Source organism: Chiloscyllium plagiosum, chromosome 44, assembly GCF_004010195.1.
Source record: "Chiloscyllium plagiosum isolate BGI_BamShark_2017 chromosome 44, ASM401019v2, whole genome shotgun sequence".
Classification (NCBI taxonomy): Eukaryota; Metazoa; Chordata; class Chondrichthyes; order Orectolobiformes; family Hemiscylliidae; genus Chiloscyllium; species Chiloscyllium plagiosum.
In genome coordinates, this window is record NC_057753.1 from 5407511 (window position 1) to 5414375 (window position 6865).

The 6865-nt window shown below is 43.3% G+C and overlaps 1 protein-coding gene across 2 annotated transcripts in view; it reads left to right on the forward strand.

The window, feature by feature from the left end:
* The window catches only part of LOC122543469 (oocyte zinc finger protein XlCOF6-like), a 29298-nt gene that overhangs the window by 13471 nt on the left and 8962 nt on the right, over positions 1–6865 (forward strand). Inside the window, exon 2 of one of the 2 annotated variants that reach the window (XM_043682186.1) lies at positions 1264–1431. The gene's annotated coding sequence lies outside the window, so the exon portion shown is untranslated. Of the gene's footprint in view, positions 1–1263; positions 1432–5808; positions 6334–6865 lie in introns of those variants that run through there. The other variant, XM_043682185.1, reaches the window with a different exon arrangement.

Sequence of the window (6865 nt, forward strand, 5' to 3'; positions counted from 1 at the left end):
AAATATTCTGATTTGCTTATGGATTTATAATTTGCAGTGCCTTTTGAGAGGTTCAAGTCTTTCGGATGCTGTTACTGTCCAAATGTTGATTTGGGCCAGGTTCAAATGAACAAAGCTGGTTGCATAGCATGAATGACAAAAGTTGTGTGTAATTGACTGATAAGGCTACGTTTGGAAAGTAGACACTGAAACCCAGGCTTCCAGTGGACCTTCTAAACAGAGGCATGGCTCAGTTGGCTGAACGGCTGGTTTGCGATGCACAGTGACACGAACAGCGTGGGTTCAATTCCTGAACCTGCTGAGGTTATCGTGAAGGGTCCTCCCTCTCCACCCTTCTTTTCACTTGAGGTGTGGTGACCTTCAGGTTAAAACTCCACCAGTTGTGTCTCTTCAGTGAGAGAGCTGCCCTATGGTCTTCGAAGATGATAGCGACTTTACCTTTCAGTATAGTAGACAGGGAAAACCTAGGAGAAAGGATGCCCAGGTAGAGCATTAAAAAGCTGACTGAGGCTAAAATATTAAAAGTAGAGCCTTGAAGCTGCTTGTGTCAGTGAATGCAGGGACATCAGGGAAATGATTGAAAACAGCATGTAACAGCCTTGAGATAAGAGGAAAGCAAAGCAACGATGAATACACAGAATATCATGTGATTCGGTGAGGCGATTATTGCTCACATGAACTGTGACTGGCCACCGGAAGACCCTCTCAAGTAAAAGCCAATGTGACAAATCAGAGTCAGAAAATAAAGATCCAATGATAGACAAGCATGAAGGGGAAAGATTGAGACTGTGAAAGCTGCAAAAAAAAACCCTTGTGTCTCTCCTGTCCAGTTGTCGATGTGAATAATGTACTCCACATTAAATTGTAAATTGCTGCACTTGTTTGTCACTATAGATGACTCGAAAGCAGATAAACCTGTCTTGAATTTGTCTCAATAAAGTAGATTTCCAATCAACTCTGTTTCCGATTCTCCTCTTGCCTGCAAAGATGAGACATCCCATCCCAAAGAAAGAAAGAATGAGAGCTGAATATCAGTCCAGACTGGGAGCTATTGGGTGGGTAAGTGGTCGAAGGAATGTTCAGTGGATAGGGAGAGTGTTGTTGCCACTTTTGGGAAGGAGTCCTACCTGAAGCAGTGACTAGCAATTTCTCATTTTCAAATGTTAATTGACCTGTAATTTATTTCCCCTTTTCCTCACTTTTAAATTGGGGCGATTACCCACTAATAAAGAAGCAGCACAACGTCCTTCCATCTCATTATAGGAAATCCTGGTGACTGGACAGTGCTGGGCTGTGAGTGGAGCATGCTCAGTGCGGGACATGTTGGAGTCAGTTGAGGAATGGGAAGTGCAAGCACGAGTTCCAGTTTTTCGCAGTGTTACCACGCGGATGATGACCATTTGGTCCGTTGTGCCTTCATCTGCTCTCCAGGTGAGCTTTCACTTAGTGCCTTTCTCCTGCTTTCTACCTGTACCTTTTCAGGTAATAATGCCTTGATTGAAAGTGCATTCCAGATATTAAACATGAAGAATCTATTCCTCATGTCCCTCTTCACTTCGAGGATACCCTCCAGCGTGTTGTGTGGCACAATCACTGTGCTAATACTTGGAGCTGATCAAGGAACAGTTGCAGGCACTGGATTCTGCACAGGCTTTAGGCCGTGAAACCATTCTGGCAATGGTGCTGAAGACTCATGCTTCACTTGTGTGTTCCTAGCCAAGCTGCTCAAGTGCAGTAACAACACTGGCATCTACCCTACATTGTAAAAGATTGCCCAGAAATGTCCTGTGCAGAAAACACAGGACAAATCCAACTCAACCAATTGCTGTCCTACCAATCTACTTTTGATCATCAGTAAAGTGATGGGAGATATCATTGACGGTGCGGTGGAGCAGCATTAGCTTAGCATTAGCCTGTTCACTGAGTCCAGTTTGGGTTTCACCAGGTCCACTCATTACAGCCTTAATTCAAACCTGCCTCAAAAGAGCTGAAAAAAAATCCTCATGACCATTCAGTCTAGAATTCTCTCTTACTACTTCCAAAGAAAACACCATGGTATTTGCACACCTCAACAATACCTGATTTTAAAGTTGCAAAACTTTCTTGATAATCTTCATTTCAGTTTCTCGTATAAAAAGCACTTTTTAAAATGTTTCATTTCCAGAAAACATATGCAGTTAACACAAAAATTACATTTACTCACCCTCTTTTTATTCTTTATAGCGGATTCCAATACCTACTTGTTGTTTACTTTCCAAATTCTTAAGCTATTTCTGTTCAACTCATGTACTGGATAATGCTTCAGCTATTGAATTATCGTTTACAGCAATGCAAACAATTTTTACATTGAATGGTAGATTACACTCCCAACTGAATGGTCTTGCATTTCATGAAAGTGAAAGTGAGGACTCCAGATGCTTGCATTTCATGTGTTGAGTTTCTCTGCAAACCATCAGCAGATTATGATCAGTACATATGTGTTTCTTTGCAATTTAAAAAATATTGGGGGGGCAGACGTGATCTGAAATTTCACCCCTACCACCAAAAAAACTTCTGATATTAGTTTAATTTCTTAGAAAAGGAATCGACTGGCTTCTCTCTACTGCTGATTCATCATCACTGTAACTATTCCATAGTCACTAGTATCAATTGCAATTTTAAATAGTTTTGTAAAGTCAGGGGCAGTTAACAGTGAGTCATTTATTAAGATTACTTTGTTTGTCAAGACCTGCTTGGCACAGTGTTCCCATACAACCTTGACCTGTTTCCCTAACAAATATGTTAAGATATTATGTTGAAGTTAGCCATGAATTTACGATAAAACCCAACACATTTCGAAAAATGTAATAATCTCTTAGTTTTAGGAATAGAAAATTCTATCAGAGCCTTCATTTTTGTTCTTGGCAATATTTGCCCTTGCCCTACAAAATGCCCTTGGTAAATTAACATCAGTTTTGCAAATTCATTTTTGGTGAGATTTATAACAAGCCAACTATTCTGTCTGTGCCTTTCGCACAAACTGTCCAACCCTGGCAACATCCTTGTAGGTCTTTTCTGAATCCGTTCAAGTTTCATAACATCTTTCCTATAGCAGGGAGACAGAATTGCATGCAGTATTCCAAGTGTTCGAACCAATGCACTGCACAGCTGCAACATAACCTTGCAACTCCTTTACTCAATGCATTGACCAATAAAGTCAAGCAAATCAAATGCCTTCTAACTACCTGTGACTCCACTTTCAAGGAACTATGAATTTGCACTCCAAGGTCTCTCTGTTCAGCAACATTTCCCAGGACCTGACCATTCAGTGTATAAATCCTGGCCTGACTTTCCATTCCAAAACACAGCACGAAAGGCTGATATCTTCTTAGCTTGCTGGTACCCATTTAATCGAAAACATTAGAAAGAAATGAAGCACTGCTAAATATATCAATAAGACCAGAATTTGGTGTGAATTTGTTCTAGTTAATATATTTACTTTTCTGCAATTTATGCAGAATCCAGTTTTGGAATTAACACCACCAGTGAACTCCAATTGCTTTTATTATAGTCAATCAGATGACGTTCGAGCATGTATTAAATCTCTGTTTCCACCTGAGCTTTTTTCTTTGGTCTTAACATCCAGATCTTCATGTTGTCCTTCTTTTAACTATGAAAGTATGCGATCCAGCTGTCCCATTTTTTTCCAGCATTGCCCAGGCAAGGAGTAGATGGTTCACTTTGTGAACTGTCTATCTCTTTTTCTACTTCACTTTTACTGTCATTGTTATCCTCCACTATTATTACCATCTGAAATACTTGCCCGTCTTATCTCTATCTCTATGAAGATATCGTTTTAACATGTTCAAATGCATAACGATCCTTCTTTCTGCGACCCAGATAAGTTACGTTATAAGAAGGAAACCACCCTGACCTGTTCATGCCTATCGGTGACTCCAGAACCACAGCAATGCAATTGATTCTGGATGGACATTAAATGCTGGCCTCACCAGATCCAAAGAACGAATAAAAGAACACCTGAAAAGTTAAACTGTACACTTCAATTAAAATGTGAATTAATGTCAACTACAAACGAAATTTGATTTGTACCCACCAATTGCAAGCACTCAGTTTTTTTAATGCTTTCTCCTTATTAATCTTTTAGTCATTTATTCTGCTCTGCCCCAGAGGGCAGTGGATGCCCAGTCTCTGGATTCATTTAAGAAAGAGTTGGATAGAGCTCTCAAGGATTGTGGAATCAAGGGTTATGGAGATAAGGCAGGAACAGCATACTGATTAAGGATGATCAGCCATGATCATATTGAATGGTGGTGCAGGCTCGAAGGGCAGAATGGCCTACTCCTGCACCTATTGTTTATTTATTCTGTCAATTATATCCTGCCTAGTCCTGTGATCTGACACCCATTTCTGCAATTAGTTTGCTCTGGTACTATGTTTAACCTATTTCTTAGTTAAGCACAAATGGTAGGTCATCCATTTGTATTTTTTCATCATAGCAATTTTTCTTATGAAATATCCCCTTACATGTCTATAACTAACACCTTTATTGGTCTATTTGTTAACTTAATTTGCCAGTTCATGTTAGCTAGCTGTTTTCACATCATCACAATTGCCGTTATTTAATTTAAAAATACTAGTCTTAGACTAATCTCTCTCTCTAACTCGACGTAAAATTCAATCACATCATTTCACTGCTGTCTGGAGTGCTTTCTGCAAGATCATTAATTAATCCTGTTTCATTGCAATTAAAAAGTCGATGCCATCAGAATATGTTATTTTAAGCATCTATCGCAAAAAAATGTACTCCTCAGCTGAGCTATCATTGCCCTTCTGATGGCTTCAGCCCATATTAGGATGGGCATACCTCCTGATTATAGCCAGTCACTGGACTTGTAATGTTAACTCTGCTTTCTCTCCACAGATACTGCCAGGCTCACAGGGTTTTTCCAGAAATTTCTGCTTTTGTTTGATTTCTAAAGGTCCGGAAGAGGGATTACACCCGAAATGTCGACTTCTCCAACTCCTGATGCTGCCTGGCTTGCTGTGTTCTTCCAGCCTCCTGCCTATTTTGGATTCCAGCATCTGCAGTTTTTTTTTGTCTCTAACATTGTTTGATTTCCTGAATTCTAAGTTCTTGGTTTTATATTATCCCACTATATCTTCCTTTGCACTCAACCCTACTGTATAGTTACTGTCAAGAGTACAGTGCACCATTATCACGTGGCATTTTGCCCATATCATCTCCCCTATCATTTCTACACTCTGGACTACATAGGTCATCCCTCTCAATTACCACAAAGGGAAAGGTCCAGTTCTCTGCTGGGATTTGATCAATTTGGTTTCCAAATGGTTTCAGTCCATGAGGTAAAGTAGCCATGGTCTTACCGGACTATAGGGCTACTCCCTCATTAGAAAAAAACACTAGTTGTGGTTTAACCTGAGGGTCATCATGCCTCAGGAGAGGGGACCGGTTGAGAAGGAGAGTTCTTCATACGTACGGGTATTGAACATACAACCAGCAGAGTTAACCTGCCCTGAGTCCATGAGAAGGATCCACCCTTCATTGAATCCCATTGGTTGGAGGTCCAGCCTTTTGCAGGTAGGAACTCCAGTCCCGCCCCTCATTAGCACCCAATGGTTGGAGGGCCAGTCCCTTGGGTTGTCCTTCGGGCATGCCCCGTCATTGGTTGGAGGACGAGCCATTTGAGGGTTGGTCCTCCAGTCCTCACTCCCTCAGTGACGCCCACTGCTTGGATCCAGACACGCCCCCACCGTCTGATTGGCGCGGTTGTGGTCTGGAGGGTCCGCAGTGCGGTTGTGGTCTGGGGAATCCGCAGTCCGGTTGTGGTCTGGAGGGTCCGCAGTGCGGTTGTGGTCTGGAGGGTCCGCAGTGCGGTTGTGCTCTGGGGAATCCGCAGTGCGGTTGTGATCTGGAGGGTCCGCAGTGCGGTTGTGGTCTGGAGGGTCCGCAGTCCGGTTGTGCTCTGGGGAATCCGCAGTGCGGTTGTGATCTGGAGGGTCCGCAGTGCGGTTGTGGTCTGGACGATCCGCAGTGCGGTTGTGGTCTGGGGAATCCGCAGTGCGGTTGTGGTCTGGAGGATCCGCAGTCCGGTTGTGGTCTGGAGGGTGCGCAGCGCGGTTGTGGTCTGGGGAATCCGCAGTGCGGTTGTGGTCTGGGGAATCCGCAGTGCGGTTGTGGTCTGGAGGATCCGCAGTGCGGTTGTGGTCTGGGGAATCCGCAGTGCGGTTGTGGTCTGGAGGATCCGCAGTCCGGTTGTCGAGCTGTTTCGGGCCCGTGATGTTGAATGCCGGAGCACTTCAGAGACGGGCGAGGTGAGTGGGGCAGGAAGGGATCGAAGGAGGTGGCGGTGCGTGTTCGGTGAGATGACTCCAAACGGCACGACGTGGCTTCAAACCCCGAGTAACAAACTCCCGTGTCGCTCCGCAGCGGACGGGGCTTCTCTTTTCGAAGGGCCCCGGCTAACAACCGCCTCTTTCATGGTTAAAAATCACACAACACCAAGTTATAGTCCAACAGGTTTAATTGGAAGCACTAGCTTTCAAAGCGACGCTCCTTCATCTGGTGATAGTGGAGGGCTCAATTGTAACAGAATTTATAGCAAAAATTTACAATGTGATGTAACTGAAATTATACATTGAAAAATCGATTGTCTGTTAAGCCTTTCATCTTCCAAGTCTGTGAGAAGATTTGTAGCTCGGGTGCTCGTTGTTGTGGTTCTGTTCGCCGAGCTGGGAATTTGTGTTGCAGACGTTTCGTCCCCTGTCTAGGTGACATCCTCAGTGCTTGGGAGCCCCCTGTGAAGCGCTTCTGTGATGTTTCCTCCAGCATTTATAGTGATTTGTA